This window comes from Anabrus simplex, chromosome 5, assembly GCF_040414725.1.
Source record: "Anabrus simplex isolate iqAnaSimp1 chromosome 5, ASM4041472v1, whole genome shotgun sequence".
NCBI lineage: Eukaryota > Metazoa > Arthropoda > Insecta > Orthoptera > Tettigoniidae > Anabrus > Anabrus simplex.
The window spans coordinates 154,382,634-154,402,865 of NC_090269.1; the positions used below are offsets into that span (position 1 = coordinate 154,382,634).

Sequence of the window (20,232 nt, forward strand, 5' to 3'; positions counted from 1 at the left end):
TATGATTTGTTTTTAACACTCATAATGCGTTTAATTTCTTTTTGTTGTTTGTGGATTTCACAATGTTCGGCTCCCGCAGGATGATTTCCGCCACAGTTAGCGCATATAACGACTTGGTGAGTGCAATCTTCAGTAGAATGAGTAAGGGAACATTTTCCACATCTCGGCTCCCTGGAACGACAATTAGTAGCGGTATGTCCATACCGCTGACATCGTTTGCATAATAAAGGAGAGAATATAAAGGCCTGAACCTCTAAAATGACTTTAAAAATGGACACACTTTTCGGAAGTTGTTGACTTTCAAATACAACCTTCACAGTACCTGTAGGGATATATTCAGTTTTTCCTTCTTTGGATGAACGTCTATTTAGACGTTGTACTTTCACTACAGGATATGGTGAGTCTAAATAGGTGAGAATGTCGGATTCGGAAATAGTAGTGTCGACTCCCCGTATTACCCCTACTCGCTGAATATTCGAGGATGGAATAAAAGCTGTCAATTTCTTTTCTGTAAGAATGGGATGAGAAAGAAAGGCGTTTGCAGCCTTACTAGACATGAAAGTAACTTGAATTCTATTTCTTCCCTTCCTATGGATGGCCTTGACGTCACCAATTTGCCTCTCGTAGAAAATTCGACCCAGAGTCATAGGGTGAATATGTCCTATTTTATTTTGAGATTCAGTCGATTCGACAAATACTATGTAAGGGCCAAGATGAGTGTTAGAATAGGTAGGTACAGGAACGTGCGGACGCTGATCCATGTCACGTATTGAATCTTGAGAACTGTCTCGTTGGGTATCAGTATTACTAGCGTCCATGTGTAAGTCCTCACGCACGGCATCTTTACCAATATTAGGAGGTCGTCCTAAAGGGCCACCGCCACTATCTACAGACATAGTATTCCAAAAGGGGATTACACTATACTAGCACCGGAACAAACACAAAAGAAAAATTACTAGGATACAAACACAAACATAAAACACTCTACTTATCTACAGACGGGAAAAAGCCGCTGCACCAGTGACCGGAGCGAGACGTGTGCACTGCACAACAGCCGAACACCGAATTTCACAAAAAATATAATTTTATTCCAAAAAGATTTATTCTGTTTACTGCATTAATGTATATGACTTATCTTTTTCTATCTGCTCCAACGGAGTTTGCATTAGGTGTAATGGGACATCTATAGATCAGACAGGGCTGCTACATTCTTCGATGGTCACTGCGATGTCATGGGATAGGTAGGGTTCCCCTTGCCGTCACCTCAAGTTAGCCTCTTCTGGACATCGGGCCATCGTCTTCTTAGCACATCTTGACAGCCATTTCTTGCGCAAATGGAACAAGAATAAATACAGATGAAGTCCATTTCGTCATCATAGGGATTTCATAGCCTTCTAACATGGTAATTTCTATATCAAGTCTGACTTTTTTAACTTTAATTCTATTTCCGCTTGTAGATTACGAGGATGTCTGCTCCTAATTCAGCTATTTGTGTTATAATTGCTGTTCTATATGTCAATTCAGTTATTTCCCGTACCTTAAATATTTCTTTCTTGGTAACTATCAATGGTTATCCTTTGCCAATCAGAAGTTGTGACGTAGACCCCTAAGCTTTTTTCGCTATCTTCCTTGTGAACTTGCCCCTTTATTTTCGGCCTTTATTTTCTGCGTTTCTCCATTAAATTATACGAAGTAAATCTTCTCCTTTAAATTTTCTTAAGATTCCCTTCAAGTCTTGATCTGCTGTTCGCATGTATGTCTATTTCAATACGATCACTGCCTCGGTTTGCTGTTTCAATTTTCAGTTTACTTAAATAGTAGTTTTGTAAAATTCCCAGGCTTTACTTTGTCTTACTCACTGCCACCTCGATCTTTCCTGCCTCGATCACGCCATACATTATATTTTATTGACAGAGATGATTTGAGTTTATGTGCCGTATTTACTCATGTCGTGGCAATTGGCAATTGCACCCATTTTTGTTCCAATAAACGATCAATTTAGAACAGTGAACTGGCACAAGAGTGTACGGTTACCCCTAACGGCCACACATGCTTCGCAGCGACGTGGCATGCTCTCTATCAGATGGTCCAAGAGCTCTTATGGCAGTCGATCCCATTCCTCCGAAAGGACAATGCGAAGGTCTTGGAGGGTCCTTGGGGAGGCTGACGGGATGCAATTCACCTCCCCAATGCATCCCAGCCATGTTCTATAGGATTCAGATCCACAGACCTCGCTGGCCAGACCATGAAATGAATGACTTCCCCAGCCAGAAATTCATCTGCCAGAGGAGCGCCATATGGTCGGGCATTTTCGTCCATTAAGAGGAAGTCTGGACCAACCACACCACTGAAGAGTCGAACATGTGGCCTCAGTACCTCATCCCTGTATCTCCAAACATAACAGTGTTCCTCGGACCACCCATGAAGATGTGCAGGTTCTTACAGCCATTCAACATGTTGCCGCTCCACACTACGACACCACCACCAACATACTGGTCCCGTTCCACGATGTTCTTGTGGTTGTATCGGCTACCCGGTTCTCTCCAGATTAATGTGCAACGGGACTCGTTCTGCAAACTGAAGCGGGATTCATCTGTGAAGAGCACATCCCTCCATTCAATCATGGTCCAGTTTCGATGTTGACGGCTTCCCAGTAAACCGGCCCGTCTCTGTGCTGGTTTGAGCGGGACGCACACAGCTGGATGTCGGACAAACAACCCTGCTGTTCTGAGCCTCCGGTACACAGTTTGCCAGGAAACGGCAACCTCTCAGATGGCTGTAAGCTCCGCAGACAATTGTCTTGCAGGTGCACTCCAATTTCGTCGGGAGGTTAAGGCCAGATTTCGGTCCAGCTGTGGGGTGGTTACCCTTCGTCAACCTGGTACTGGCCTACGACTAACATCTTCTGTGTCTCAAAATCCTCTCCAAAGCCTGGAAATGACACTTTGTGGCACATTCAGTCTGTGTCTGGCCTGCTTCCAGGCGGCCGAGAATTCTACCCTGCAAAACGGGGTCGAAATGGTGGCGTCGTCATTATCTTGTCACGTTCACTACGAGGCTATAGTCCACACCCTATAACTGGGCAAACACGACTGAGAGAATATGGGGCGCAGGCACTGGCTGTGTTACCTTGCGGTTACGCCACTAGTCAAAGCAGGGAACACACCTTTCCTATACAGAGCGAACACGCAAGGTTGGTAGGTGCATACGTCGTGCGATTTGCGGTCTATTTCCTGTTGCCCTGCTTAATCGTAACTTATGCTTAACTTTTGGACACTAGAGCAGCAACAAACTTCATGAAAATCCAGTGACTAGGCTACTTGTTCATCACCCTGAACACCCGGGTACTTATCCTGGGTTCATGCAGCTCTCCACAGCACCATACTGTGTAACAGAGTATAATATCACACATATAATGTAATCTATTTCTTATAGTTTGCCTGGTATCCTCCAGCCACTCTTAACCTCTGCACTTCCCATCAAACCAAATGAATAAATCCCCAGTATCTTGAGATGTGTTCTATCACTCTTTTCCCCATCTTTGATCAAATTCTTCGAAATCATTCTCCTCTTGTCAATATCACAGGCTTCAAGTCTCCCATGCAATCAAGACACACTTAATGTCTTAAAAACATTTCTAATATGAATGACAGAAGAGAAAAACTTGATTTCCATAGGAAAGGCCTATGTATTACTTTAGTATACTCCATCAGCTAGCAGTGCAAGAGCACACTGTACAGGGTACAAAGGGCAATACTCGCTTTTCATTATTGCCTAGCTCACTTGCTGGGACGATGCTACAAACCGTTACTCAAGCACATTCTTTTATTGATCTGTACATGTACTCACTAATGACACAACCTATTCAACCCTCTACCCTTCCAGCCAAATGTGGCACCGGCATGAGACAATCACAGGGTCGCTGACTGGGTACTACTCACAGAGACATCTTCAAATATTACCAACTAACCTTAATTTACTAAGCGGGAAGGATAAGAGAGAAGATAAATATAAAATAAGAAGATGTGAGTGAGAACCTTTCAGTAAGCACAGATTTATTGAAATCAAAAGCTTAACTTTGGCTAAGTAATGCTCTTACACAAATAAACAAAATTCGGACCATATATGGATACATCATTCATTATCTTATTCAATTCATTTGAATTCTGTTCAATCTTCGTAATTATCTATAAGTCACTCCATACGTCATCATCTGTTAGGAATTCGTCAACCTAAGTTATCAAAATTAATGTTTCTAATATGTCAACTCTGACCATGAAATACCAACAATCTAATCCATGAATTCAAAATGTTCTCCAAATGCATCACTTAATTTAGTTCCTATTTTATCTCATTATCATTTACCAACATTACTTTACTCCACTATATATATACAACAAGCAATAAAATAGTACGAGAGCACGTTTCAAACTATAAAAAAGTATCAACTTCATTGGAGTTGTTTGTTGTGAAAACTGCATCGGAAGAGAAACATTAATTAGATTTACAAGTAGCCTAATATAATGGATATAATGGAAGACTGTGAACTGACTGCTGATTTGTTTACATGCTGGCTCTATTTATAATCATTAGTGTGGTTTCTTATGATATTTTACATCGTTACTGAGTTTCTTGTGACTTTAGAGAGATGTATTTCATGTTTTATAGAGCGGTCTTCTGCTCGTTGCTTTAAGAAAGTTATTATGTGATTTTATTTTTAGGGCTCATTTTGTTTACATCATTGCTACGAAACAAAGAAGTTGAGATTCGTAAAATTACTATTTTATAAGTTACTTGGTTCCTTTTATTGGTTTTTCCTTTTGGATTGCTTCGTTTCGAGGTTTTAATTCCATTTCTTTTTGAAAGTTCGTAGTTTTTATTGACTTTGTTTGAATTTTGAATGCTATCTACATGAATGTTGGGTGCATAACCTTACACCAAGGATGGGCAGAAGAGATACTGAGCTGTCGCAAGCTAATTGTACAATGTGTAAAAGGAATTTTAAGAATATTACTCGTCTGCGTATACACTTATCAAAGTCGCATCGAGACAAATTAACCTCTGAAAATATAGTTTATCATGCTAGCCACACTGAATCATTACTACCATCATTGACGTTAGACCCACCATCAACATCATCTTTGGACACAGGAGACAGTTCTAACCTGGGTAGATATCATCGCCCTAATTATAGTGAATCTGATTCAGAATCAGATGATAGTTTAAATTCATCTGTCAATAATATATTTGAAACTATCAGCAACGTCGAGGAACAACATAATCGTAAATGGGAACAGAGTAATCCTGAATTGCAAGAACCTGATACTTGTTTGTATTGTGGTAAAACATTTGGTTGTGTCAATATTCATATAGTTCGTGCTCATCCCGATATACACAGGCAAAACATTACCCAACGATATGGGGTGCAGGATGATCTGATACACCGTGCTGTCAAAACTTATAATTCGGACGCGAATTCCGATGATGATAATCTGATGTTTTGGGAACAACAGTTCTTAGAAATTAAAAATGGAGTTAAAGATGAGGAAAAATTTGACAGTGTAATAGAGAAGTTCACTGAATTTTTGTGTAGGGCAAAATCTAAATGCAAAGGTCCTGAACATCCAGCAGTAAAATATTTCAGAGCTCGAAAGGCTAGGCAAATTAAACGTGAACCTTCAAAATATTCTACTTGTAGCAATCATCAGCGCCGTGATAAACGGTTTAGGGATAAGAAACAAAATCAGTATAAATATGATCTGATTCAACATTATTACTATTATAGAAGAAAGAAGGTTGTTCAAAATATTATGACAAATACTGAAGGTAAACAATGTACACTTCCTGCTTTGGAAGTATATGACTTCTATTCAAATTCCATAGGCACTGTAACTATTGTCATGAATACTAATAAATAAAATCATAAATAAAAATATATAAATAAATAACATTACTCAAAAACTTCATAAAATACTTGAAATAAATTAAATTAATAAAAATAATAATTAACCGAAATGTCCGTAGTATGGGCGCCAGAGTTCACCAGAATTGATCCCTCGAATTTTGATATAGCATGATAAACTTCATATCCTAGGGCGTGTACATAAAAGCTGCGTACTGGTACATCTGCTGCAGGCCTTACGTAACCTCCTGAACACGACTAAATAGGTAGGAACTGCACCTAGGTTCATCAATAACTCTACTGATTCTAAAATAGCAAACTATATTCTTAACAATATCCGTGCATGAGCACCTCAACAACACAAAATTATACATCTAATACACACACAAAAGATTGCTGGAAGACTCCATATTTACAACAACAATAATGAAAACAGTGGGAAAACGAAAGCGAGAACTAAGCTACTATTTGTAGATAGTCCGATGAACAATGTACATGTATGTACATAAATACCCTTCACTGTCTCTATATCAATTCGACTTGCCGATTCTCATAATCGGCAGTTATCACATCACACAGATACTGTACCTTGTAATACTGTGTTCACATATTTTAACACTTGTCGTAAAGTTATATACATTTGAGCAACACACGCCTGTCGATCTTCAACATAAATTATGGAAAGTCTGAGATAGCTTTCAACAACATATAATGCCAGACCTCCACAAGTACTACAATACTTAATGCGCAAGCACTCCACAATCCGTCGATCAGCCACTTTCCACGAACATAACAAGACTACGTTCCACGAACGTTTGAAGTCCAATCCCTTGTAGCCGTGTCACTCCAGTACCGTGTATCAGCACTACTTCCTTCTCGTACAGTGTGTCAGTTTTGGTTCTCTTCCGTAATGATGTCGAAGTTTATATAAACATCCGCTTCTCCCTTCCTCTCAGATGATACGTCTGGATTGGTCTTTACCAGCCAATCATGAGTGATCCTCCAGTCAGGACCATGCCCTGAACTCATACTTGGTTCCAAGACAATAACAAACACTCTGGAGTTTTACATGAATCATAGAACTTTCCCAGTATCACAACAAGCTCCTCTCATCAGGCTAGGATATAAACATGAGTCATACAAATTTCCAGGTTCCAATATAGCAATGTTTTCCCACTCGTGCAAAACAAATTACTCATACTACATATATGGATACCTTCCAGCTTAAAAATGTAAATGACAAAATATACAAATGAAATACTACTACTACTACTACTACTACTACTACTACTACTACTACTAATAATAATAATAATAATACATCAAATACTGACAATAATATCTCACACTTCTACATATACTGCGAGGGTGTGATATATGTACCATCACAGCACAAAAAATCCTGCTTTTCTAAGTAAGTACACTTTTTCTGATGATGAGGATAACGAATATGACTGTTCCATGACAGACGAGGAGATTCGACAAGCTATGAAGGGAATAACTGTTGATACTGCTCCTGGCCCTGATCGAGTATTTCTTAAGGTCATAAAACAAATCAAATGTTCGAAAATCATCAGTATTATAGCAAATATGTTCCGCGAAGTTTCAGAAGAAGTCGCACTCTCCTGTTATTTAAATCAGGAGATCCAAACGTAATTAGTAACTGGCGTCCAATAACAATTTATTCTATTTTAGGAAGGATCATCGAAAGAAGTCTGGAAAGAAAAATTAGACCTTTTATTGACTTATCAACCCAGCAAAGAGGTTTTGTGTCTACACCACGTACATTCATAAATTCATCTTTCATCAACAGTTGTCTTCAAGACGCGAAACTTAAAAAAAAAAGAATTGTTGCATCACTTTTCTAGATGTATCCATAGCTTTCGATAATATTGGTCATAATCATTTGGAATATGCACTAAATTCGACATCTGTTCCCAAGAAGCTAAAGTCTTTAATAATATCTCCTTTCAGGAATAATTCGATTCATGTGGAAATAGACGCGATCACTCGAACTAAGGAAATTCAAGTTCATTGGGGAGTAGCTCAAGGATCGCCTCTATCTCCTCTTCTGTTTAATTTGGCAACTGATTTCATATTAAGGGAGTTAAACGACTTAGAACATGCTTCTCAATTCGGCTACAATCTTGTGCAAGATATCGACAACGTGGCAGCGCTAGGTTTTGCTGATGATATTGCGTTAATATCTAAAGATAAAAAATCAGCAGCGCTTATGAGACACACAGCAAGCCAATGCCTTTCCAAAGTAGGGCTCACACTGAATACTTCTAAATCAAAAGCTATAGTTATTGTGAATGGGCAACTGATAAACGTTGTTATTATGACTATCAGTGGACTTCAGGTGTCATCTATTGATAAGCAGGAACATTATAACAAAACTAAGCGATAATTTAACAAGACTTGTGAACTCAATTTTTCTTAAACCAGATCAGAAAATTAACATTATAAATCAATACATTTGGCCGAGTTTGATTTATCCTTTACAGTGTGCACTCTTATCGAAACTCAGACGCGGATTTTTAGACGATGTCGATAAATTAATCAGAAGTAGAGTAAAAGAAATAATTGGTTTACCAACGGATTGTCCAGATTGTATGCTCTACAGCTCAAAAAAGTTCGTGGATTGGGCATTATGAGAGCATCATGGCAAGCTTTCCTTCAACACATTAACATCTGTAACAGACTGGACTCTGTTGTTGACCCACTTCTGGTACAAACAAGAAATTTTCAACAAGAAATAAAGGGTAGTCTGAGAAGCCTTGGCTTCGCTCCTGATGAACAACCGAAGGTACAGACTCTTCGGAAGAATTGAGAGATCAAGAGTTTGAAACATGGAAAAATCTACCACACCGTGGAAAAGGTGTCTCGCATTTTACAGAATGGACACAATCAAACACCTGGATTACAACAAAGAAAGGACTTTCAACTTCCCAATGGACTAATGCCATTAAAATGAACTGCAATGTGATAGCAGTCCGAAGCATTCCCGGTAGAAGCCAAGAAAACCGTTGCCGTCACTGCAACGAGATAGAAACCCTCCCTCATGTTCTTGGTTTCTGCTCGGAAGGGGAACTATTAAGAAATAACAGGCATCATAGGGTCAGGAGTAGTATTGCAGAACTTCTCAAAAAATCTGGCAGATTTGAAGTCTTTGTAGAAGTGCACTGTATCTCTAGTGATGGATCTAGTAAACGTGCAGACATTGTCGCGATTGACAGGAAGAGAAACATCGGTGTTGTTATTGATCCAACAATAAGGTTTGAGATTAACAGTTCACAGGCCAAAGAAGTTGATTCTGAAAAGAAGAGACACTACGAACCCTGTTTTAAGTACTTTGAAGAAAAGTATCACATACCTGCCAGTTGCTGGGAAGTGATTGGTTTACTCTTCGGTGCGCGAGGATCTATCACAAAATTTTCGATGAATTTCTTCTTTCGTTTTGCTATTCCCGATTCGTATCAAAAAGATATTTGTTTAGATGTTTTACGATATCCTTTGGCAATTGTAAATCATCATTTGTATGGTATGTGTAAAGAAAAATAAAGTTTTCCTGATCGGGGATAGCTGTAGGGCTACAACAGGGGAAATTCAAAAAATTTTTAAAAAATATATAAGCTCATTTTATCCTAAGATAAATAGTGCGAAAATAGATAATAATTTGATGCTGTTACCGTACGGTACCCCTTGTTCTAGGGCAGCTATCCCTTGTGGATTCTCTCTCTCTCTTAATGTAATTCACCATCATTTATCCATTATTTCGTCACCGGGCGAGTTGGCCGTGCGCGTAGAGGCGCGCTGCTGTGAGCTTGCATCCGGGAGATAGTAGGTTCGAATCCCACTACCGGCAGCCCTGAAGATGGTTTTCCGTGGTTTCCCATTTTCACACCAGGCAAATGCTGGGGCTGTACCTTAATTAAGGCCACGGCCGCTTCCTTCCAACTCCTAGGCCTTTCCCATCCTATCGTCGCCATAAGACGTATCTGTGTCGGTGGGACGTAAAGCCTCTAGCAGCATTATTTCGTCAGAGTGACCTTTGAAATCCAAAAAGATATAAATCCAAAAATTCATCCTTCTATTCCTGAATCAATTAATCTGTATCCACTTTCCATACTTTCAAAATTATTCAATTATTAATTCATAAGCCTTGTAATCATAATTATTCAATTATTTAATTTATTACAATATTTTCCATCATAATATCGTGAAACTGTGTGAAATTATTAAATCCTAACATTTGTTGTATTATTCATGAACTCATTAGTTTATTAAATTAAAATCATTAAATCATTAATAATCATTACAGTCTGAGGTCATTCCATCACTAAAACAATCATTACCTCTGAAATCGTTAAATTCATTCAATCATTCAATTTATAAAATCAATGAATTATTAAGTTCGCAAATTTGTAAACTCATTCAGTTATTAAGTTCTCAATAATTTATAAAATCATTCCTAATATTATTTAAGTCCAAAATTTATCTGAAACTCATTCTTTCTTATAGCATCCTCCTCTCATATATATATATATACGAATAATACGGAAAGTGACCGAATCGACAGTTACCCCTGACGCGAATAAATTTAACCTACTACTCTGATTCATCATTAAAAGAAAAATATTTTTCATATACACAACCAGCTGTTTCCATAGTACGTAAAATAAACACAAACTCTGTAGCAAAGGACCTACACTAATTTTAAAATCAACCACCTTATTCTACACTGCCTCTATGACAATAGGACAGAACCAAAATTGTTGCATTAAATCAACCATAAGTGGAATGAATTCACACATCAACAAGAAAATGTGCAACTACAAACCAGACTTTACATTGCCCAATACACAGTAAAAACATATATCACACACAACATCAGTCAAATAAATAATCACCAGGAAATCATGATCATTGACCTGGCCGGGCATCAACCTCTGACGTTCAACATCCCAACAATTACAGTGACCTATCATTCCCTACATCACAATGGACTGTCATGAAGTGTATCCATCATATTAATTTCAATGTGCTGTTCCTAAAATTCCTCGAGCAGAACTGTACAATAAATGACATTAATCATTTCATTTGTAAGACCCTAATCAACGCAGTTTGAAACTCCTTTAATATACATGCCCAGCCGGCAAAACGAACATCTTATTTTGAGTGCATCTCATATCTGTTTATTTCACTAACACGGCAATCTACTAGTCAGCACCAAATTAATATCTCTCTCCGCTTTAATTAACTCATATGTTTCATTCCACATTGGTACATATGGACTAGGCGATCGAAACGAAAGAGGAAAAAGATTGCTAGAATATCTCTCAGCCGAAAATCTCCATTGCATGAATACTTTCTTTAAAAAGCCCATTCAACGAAAATGGACATGGAAGAGCGCCGATGGACAAACCAAGAATGAGATAGATTTTATCCTGACCAACAAGAAGAAATATCGTACAGATGTTACTGTTCTCAACAGATTTGATACAGGAAGCGACCATAGGCTAGTTCGAACAACCTTCACATTTGACCTCAAACTTGAACAGTCCAAAATGACAAGGGGGTACACTTTTCCAAGAGTAGAGGACTTAGAAAAACATCAATCATCATTTCAACAAGCTCTTACCAAAAAACTTAACCCAACAGAAGATTTGAAATACTTGGACGTGAAGGAACTTAATGAGAAAATTACAGTCAGTATTCAAAATGCAGCAAAGGAGATCCTACTGAAGAAAACTAATAAGAGGAGCCGACTTTCACTTAATACCATGCAGCTCATTAAGGACAGGAAGACAATGGACAGGGATACAGCAGAATACAAAAATCTTAACAAGACCATTCGCAAGGAAATAAGAAAAGATGTAAGGAAATTTAATAATAACATGATCATGCAGATAATTGAAGAATATAAAAACAAGAAGATTTTAAAGAACAACATGTCTACAGGAAGACCAAAAATTACAAAACTTAAGGACCAAAATGGAGAAATAGTCAGAGATAGGCAAAACATTACTGAAGTCATTAGAGATTTCTACTACAAGCTGTATACATCAACCATTAATAAACCATCCAGTGATGAACAACTAGCCCAGAATTATACACATGAAGTAACACCAGAAGTAACCACTGCTGAGATTGAAAATGCACTTGAAAAACTAAGGAATAAAAAATCCCCCGGGGAGGATAAAATAACGAATGAAATTCTGAAATTAGGTGGAAGAGATCTGGTAGAAGCTGTGAGAATACTCATCAACAAGTGTATTAACTCTGGAAGAATATCAGAAAATTGGAAAAATGCTGAAGTGATACTTCTCTTCAAGAAAGGTGATAACGAAAATTTAGAGAACCATGGTCCTGTGAGTTTGTTATCACACCTTTACAAGCTCCTCACTAAAATTGTAACCAACCGCCTCACAAGAGAACTGGAGTTTTATCAACCTGCCGAGCAAGCGGGATTTCGTAATGGTTTCTCAACTGTTGAACACATCCAGACTATTCCTCTTCTTCTTGAGAAAACCACTGAGTACAGCATCAAGATTCATCTGGCCTTCATTGATTATAAAATAGCTTTTGACTCAGTGGAGATTTGGGTAATCATGAAGGCACTTCAAAATGCCATGGTAAACTCAAGGTATATAAAGCTTCATTGGGATAATAAAGGAATAAAAATCAACGGGTTTTATTTGAACCACCTGCATTTTGCCGATGACATTGTGCTCATAAGTGAAAATTTAGAGGAGCTAGAAAGCATGATCCAAGAATTAAAAACTGCTTCTGCTATGATTGGTTTGGAAATGAACATTAATTATACGAAAATACTAAGCCCAGGCAGTCGACCACTTAAAATGGGAAACCAATATACAGAAGCTGTCGATGAGTACATCTATCTTGGACATAAGATAAAACTTGGAAAAGTCAACCAACGTGCAGAAATTCCTCGCAGAATAGGTATGAGTTGGACTGCATTCCGAAAACTAAGATTCATCCTCATCAACAAGGATGTTCCAATTAACCTGAAGACGTGCGTGTTGCCAGTTACTACTTACGGTCTGGAAACGATGACTCTGACAAACGAAAGTGCTCACAAGCTTCAGCAAACACAACGAGCCATGGAGCGACAGATGCTAGGGATCACCCTTAGGGATAAGATCTGTTCAGAGGACATCAGGAGAAGAACTAGTGTAACAGACATCCTAGAGAGAGTAGCAAGACTAAAATGGCAATTCGGATCTCCGGGTGGGGACTACACGAGAGGGGGCGATCATCAGGAAGATGGATACTGACATTCTGCGAGTCGGAGCGTGGAATGTTAGAAGTTTGAATCGTTGTGGTAGGTTAGAGAATCTGAAAAGGGAGATGGATAGGCTAAAGTTAGATGTAGTTGGTATAAGTGAAGTACGTTGGCAGGAAGAACAGGATTTTTGGTCAGGCGACTACCGAATTATCAACACGAAATCAAACAGGGGAAATGCAGCAGTTGGTTTAATAATGAATAAGAAAATAGGACAGCGGATAAGTTACTACGACCAGCATAGTGAAAGAATTATTGTCGCCAAGATAGACACCAAACCAATGCCCACCACAATAGTGCAGGTCTATATGCCTACTAGTTCAGCGGATAATGAAGAAATTGAAAGAATATATGAGGAGATAGAAGATTTAATACAATATGTTAAAGGTGACGAGAATCTAATTGTGATGGGAGACTGGAATGCAGTGGTAGGCCAAGGAAGAGAAGGTAATACAGTAGGAGAATTTGGATTGGGACAAAGGAACGAAAGAGGAAGTCGGCTGGTTGAATTCTGCACTGATCATAATTTAGTCCTCGCCAATACTTGGTTCAAACACCACAAACGACGGCTGTATATGTGGACGAGACCTGGAGACACTGGAAGGTATCAAATAGACTTCATTATGATTAGGCAGAGATTCAGAAACCAGGTGTTGGATTGCAAAACTTACCCAGGAGCAGACGTGGACTCTGACCACAACTTGTTGGTCATGAAATGCCATCTGAAGTTGAAGAAATTGAAGAAAGGAAAGGATGCAAAAAGATGGGATCTAGACATGTTGAAAGAAAAGAGTGTGAGGGATTGTTTCAAGGAACATGTTGCACAAGGAATAAATGAAAAGGCCGAAAGAAACACAGTAGAGGAAGAGTGGAGAGTCATGAAAAATGAAGTCACTAGGGCTGCTGAAGAAATGTTAGGAAGGAAGAAAAGATCAACTAAGAATCAGTGAATAACTCAGGAGATACTAGACCTGATTGATGAACGACGAAAATACAAGAATGCTAGAAATGAAGAGGGCAGAAAAGAATACATGCGATTAAAGAATGAAGTGGATAGAAAGTGCAAGGTAGCTAAGGAAGAATGGCTGAAGGAGAAGTGCAAGGATGTCGAAGGCTGTATGGACCTGGGAAAGGTAGATGCTGCATACAGGAAAATCAAGGAAACCTTTGGAGAAGGGAAATCTAGGTGTATGAATATTAAGAGCTCAGATGGAAAGCCACTTCTAGGGAAAGAAGATAAAGCAGAAAGATGGCAGGAGCATATCCAACAGTTGTATCAAGGTAAAGATGTAGATAATTTGGTTCTGGAACATGAAGAGGCTGTTGATGCTGATGAAATGGGAGACCCAATTTTGAGGTCAGAGTTTGAGAGAGCTGTGAGTGACCTAAATAGGAACAAGGCACCTGGAATTGATGTTATTCCCTCTGCATTACTGACTGCCTTAGGAGAAACCAGCATGGTAAGGTTATTTCATTTAGTGTGCAAGATGTATGAGACAGCAGAAGTCCCATCCGATTTTCGGCAGAATGTTGTTATACCTATTCCCAAGAAAGCCGGTGCTGACAGGTGTGAAAACTACCGCACCATTAGTTTAGTATCTCATGCCTGCAAAATTTTAACACGTATTATTTACAGAAGAATGGAAAAACAAGTTGAAGCTGAGTTGGGGGAAGATCAATTTGGCTTCAGAAGAAATGTACGAACACGTGAAGCAATCCTGACTTTACGTCTGATCTTAGAGGATCGAATCAAGAAGGACAAGCCCACGTACATGGCATTCGTAGATCTAGAAAAGGCATTCGATAATGTTGATTGGACCAGGCTATTTATGATTCTGAAGATGATAGGGATCAGATACCGAGAACGAAGAATTATCTACAACCTGTATAAAAATCAGTCTGCAGTGATAAGAATCGAGGGCTTTGAAAAAGAAGCAGCAATTCAGAAAGGAGTGAGGCAAGGCTGCAGTTTGTCCCCTCTCCTTTTCAATGTTTACATAGAACAGGCAGTAAAGGAAATCAAAGAGAAATTTGGAAAGGGAATCACAGTCCAAGGAGAGGAAATCAAAACCTTGAGATTTGCCTATGATATTGTTATTTTATCTGAGACTGCAGAAGATCTCGAGAAGTTGCTGAATGGTATGGATGAAGTCTTAGGTAAGGAGTACAAGATGAAAATAAATAAGTCCAAAACAAAAGTAATGGAGTGCAGAACGAAGGCAGGTGATGTAGGAAATATTAGATTAGGAAACGAAGTCTTAAAGGAAGTAGATGAATATTGTTACTTGGGTAGTAAAATAACTAACGATGGCAGAAGTAAGGAGGACATAAAGTGCAGACTAGCACAAGCAAGGAAGAGCTTTCTTAAGAAAAGAAATTTGCTCACTTCAAACACTGATATCGGAATTAGAAAGATGTTTTTGAAGACTTTTGTGTGGAGCATAGCATTGTATGGAAGTGAAACATGGACAATAACTAGCTCAGAAAGAAGAGAATAGAAGCTTTTGAAATGTGGTGTTACAGAAGAATGCTGAAGGTGAGATGGATAGATCGAATCACGAATGAAGAGATAATGAATCGAATTGGTGAGAGGAGATCGATTTGGCTAAATTTGACAAGAAGAGATAGAATGATAGGACACATCTTAAGACATCCAGGACTTGTTCAGTTGGTTTTTGAAAGGAAGTGTAGGTGGCAAGAACGGTAGGGGTAGACCAAGATATGAATATGACAAACAGATTAGAGCAGATGTAGGATGCAATAGTTACGTAGAAAAGAAAAGGTTAGCACAGGATAGGGTGGCATGGAGAGCTGCATCAAACCAGTCTATGGACTGATGACTCAAACACACACATCATGTATTTAATTCCACATCCTCACAAAATTCAACATATTAAGAAACAGGTATATTACTTTGCCGGTACTGATTCACATATTGCACTCCGCAATCTCGTTGGTTCGTCTCCTGCTACTGGCATTTGTATCTTAAAGGTTCTACTTCGAAGCTAACCTCACTAAATCTCAAGTAAATCATATAAAAGAACATCTATTTCCTCACAGCACATTTTCATCCACGGGTTAAAACACATGTTACTTACTGATGAAATAAACTCTAAAATTTCACTGTAATGTGCCTGGACGGCCAAGGGTTCGTATCTTTATGGTCAATGAAATTTCTCTCGATGATCTTAACTTAATATCATGCAGCATCCCATTACTCCTGTCCTATCCCATGACTATAAAATTGATACTGATTGCCATCTATATCACTTAAAATATTCACACACACGCAGATATCTTATCAGAAGATTGCACACTATAAATATCATATTTCTACACACGTATCTTATCACTATAGAAGATCATATTAATACACATGTTATCTGAATATTCCAGAAGATCATATTCAACACACGCCTCTTAATTTACATAATTACTCCCCCAAGGCATCAGTATGAAATTACTCTCTACAGGTAACTACCCTTGCTACAGTAAAAGAACAATAAAATGAACTATCGTGGATGAAAATTATTTACAAATTAACAGCAAATGGTGTATAAGCAAAATAATGAATCAGAGGTACTTATCGACTTCGGTGACGTCCCATATTCGGCTACACAGCATTTTGGCCTCAGATCGGCCCCATGATGAGGTTTATTCCATCATTTTGGCGGCATTAACATGTGAACCAATGCCTTTCTCGATATCCATGTTCTTCACTCTTGCAGGCTTTAACATTTCACACGGCTTCACACGCATTATCACACTAAAAATACACAAAACATATACATAAATGACTTATAAGTACACACTTATTTACACCAAGAATACATACTCCGTCTCTGCTATATTCTACGATTCTCAACACGTGGCAATGCGAAGCATCCGTATCTCGATATCGTTCCGGTCTTTACTGCTTTATCAAAGTTAATATTGTAAGATTTTCTTCCTAAGTTTTACAGGATTTTCCACCAGTATCTAATTGAAGATGAGATCTATCGGATCCAGTTATATCCTATCGATAGTTAAAGTTATTAGGCTGAAAAATGCTCAGAATATTAGTCTACATCGAACACCATGCGCCTTCCGTCCAACCCGTTCCAAACCACGCAGCAGAGTGTCTCTTCCGAGCAGCGCTGGGCTTCATCTTGCATGCTGGCTTCCAGGTACGAAGTTCAGGGAGTCCCCTCATCAGTGGTGCAATATCCCGTCGTATATGGCTGCATTTATTGGTCACGATAGTTCATTAGGAAAATGTCGTCTTAAATTCTCATCTATGGGAGAGCTTGAAATTGATTCTACATTGTCCCTCAGTGGATTTAGTCAATATTGGAGGGCTTTCTTATGGGCGTCCATATTTCTTTTCCCCCATCACCTAAGCCTTGCTGTGCTCCGATTCGCTACTCAGAAGTGCTGCCAACTTAAAATCTGAGTACCTCGATCACACATTTCGCTCACTCTAACGTGGAATATTCCATTACTTCCATATTACGTCATCAAATGACCCTGACACGTGGACTCTAGCTCCAAGCTTAGGCAAACAGAAATGCAACACATATCCGGCCTCTCGTGTAACCATACTTTATTCTCCCCGTAACTTTCTATAATTTACAATATTCTAAGACAATGATATGAACCGTTCGGATTCACTATGGGTGCTGAGCAGAGAGCAGTGGTCTATATGATTAGGAGATTATTATTATGATTATTCCCCAGGTGGTGATGAAACCTGCGTTGAATTTTGGGAGTGATTCCAGCCAGCAGCAGTGTTCATTCAGCTGGCTACATTGGAAAATATCACTCATTTTGTGATATCTCGCTATAAAAATAAACCTACTTAATACGGCATATGGGTTGGTCCTCAGTACAGAAAATGAATACCGGTACGTCAATTTCTCGCACACATAATATGAGATAAGATTTTACTTGTAATTTTATATTTCAAAATGAAAGGTAACACTACAGGCTACCAGGTTTACTTGTTCTGGCCACCAGTGGTTATTCTGTTAATATATTAATAGTTTTACAGTTCCTGAGGAATTTCCTTCATTCAATGATATTTCTCACATATCACACATAAACACAGGAATTAAATATTTGCTACGAACTGAATATAGCTCTTGTGGGGAATTAATATGATACAGGAGAATCTCCAAAATAACATTGATATATCAACAAATTCTACAGAAATATAGATACAATCGTACACGTAACCTGAACAGAACAAATCTCAAGGTTTCAAACCAAGAATCTAACTACTAACATGATTTGTATCCTACAGTGTTATAAACAAATCAATATCCAGTGTACCCCTCGTAAGTCGCATTCGCAGGAGATAAGTAACACTCCAATACAATAATTAAAATTATTCATTAAATGTTATTGTTCCTTCTAATATTAAATTTACATATCGCGTGCAGTTATAAATCAGAAATATATTGGTACGGTACAACTTACCGGCACTTGTAACGCAAAAGCTAACAATTTTCAAAAAGAAATCAAGTTATATGCTTAACCAACACAAAAATAGAGCTATTACAAATTGCGTGGAATTCTAAAACCGTCTGGCCTGATTCCTGATTAAGAAAGAGTACAATGTACCCGATATATTAAGTTCACTATTGAGGTCTAGAAGATCGGCAGAAGTAAATTATTGAGCCTTAAACTGTACAGACACTAAGTTAGAGGTTGCGGACTCTGTGTATAATAACAGAAATCACAATTAATTCATAAAGATTCACTTAGAATTAATACAATTGACAGAATAAAACTTTACAGCATATCACGGTTTCCCCAATAAGCAACATACGAAACAAAACAACATACCTACCACTTCGAAACAAAATCTGATATTGTGAGGCGTGCAGTAACGAGTAACCGTAAATTATAAATTACTATCACTCAAACCAAACGCTTCACGAAGAAGCCTGTTGAACAGGCTGGATTTGAAAAGGGTATATAATGTGTACTAAGGAGGCAAACTGAACAATGACACTTCATAATATAGTATTTATTATTAAATGATTATTCATTGCATACCGTACTACAAATAACAATAATTAATAAATAATAATACGGTAATCTTACGAGGTACAAGGGCACCAGATGGTCAGAAAAAGTAGGGCCTAGGTATCCAGACTAAATGCCCACACGAGAACCATAAATTTTGAATGTATTCCCAAAGCTATTTTTCTTTTTGAAATTTGTTCCTAATTTCAAAGCAACAACAGCAGCAACAAATGATAATCAGAATATCTATCTGGAAGGGGAATTTAAAATAATAAGTTGGAAGCTTAATCATTATCTAGCGAGAAGGAGCTCCCAGTTTACAATAATTGCTAGTCTTAAAAAGTTCCTAAATCTTTATATGCGAGAGTGCATTTTACACGATGAAGTGCATTAAGCTTGCAACATAAAATGTTTTCCCTTCAGCGTAATATCGAACCATTAATATAGATTTACAATGACCACAGGGGTCTAGAGTTCAAAACCAGGTACCTTTTCATTTACTAGGTTGTCAGCTTTTACTCAACATGACACGCGTTGCCTTTACTCTGATTTGAAATAACGACAATAATTTGGGATCCAAAGGATCCGTAAAAACAGGAGCAAAAAATTATAGGTACGGTACTATGCGGCTGAAAATTACAAAAAAAATCAAATCAAATCTCTTTATTTGCAAATGAGGTGTCTACCTCGGTGGCAAATGGTACACTAAAATACATTATTGTCAAGCACTAAATTTTAAATTAACAAGAGAAGAAGAACATTTTTTAGAATGCAATATATACAATTTATGCTAACAATTGTTCCTATTAAACACACAGCTCATCCTTAATTAATTTATATTGTTTAAAAAATTCTACTAATAATATCTCCTGACTTACAAACATAGACAACTCATATACAGTATGTGGAATTACTTCAAATAATACAATACAACTGGTATAAGATTAAAATTTACATTGTATTTATTTACTTATTTATTTCTTTTACCCATTTTGGAACTTAAGTAGCATAA

At 38.0% G+C, this 20,232-nt stretch overlaps 1 protein-coding gene across 3 annotated transcripts in view; it reads right to left on the reverse strand.

Moving 5' to 3' along the window:
- Positions 1–19,005, reverse strand: part of LOC136874725 (zinc finger protein 892) — a 95,494-nt gene extending 76,489 nt beyond the window's left edge. For 2 of the 3 annotated variants that reach the window (XM_067148391.2, XM_067148388.2), the window contains exon 1: positions 18,669–18,889. The gene's annotated coding sequence lies outside the window, so the exon portion shown is untranslated. Of the gene's footprint in view, positions 1–18,668; positions 18,890–18,987 lie in introns of those variants that run through there. The other variant, XM_067148390.2, reaches the window with a different exon arrangement.
- Between the last annotated feature and the right edge of the window lie 1,227 nt (positions 19,006–20,232).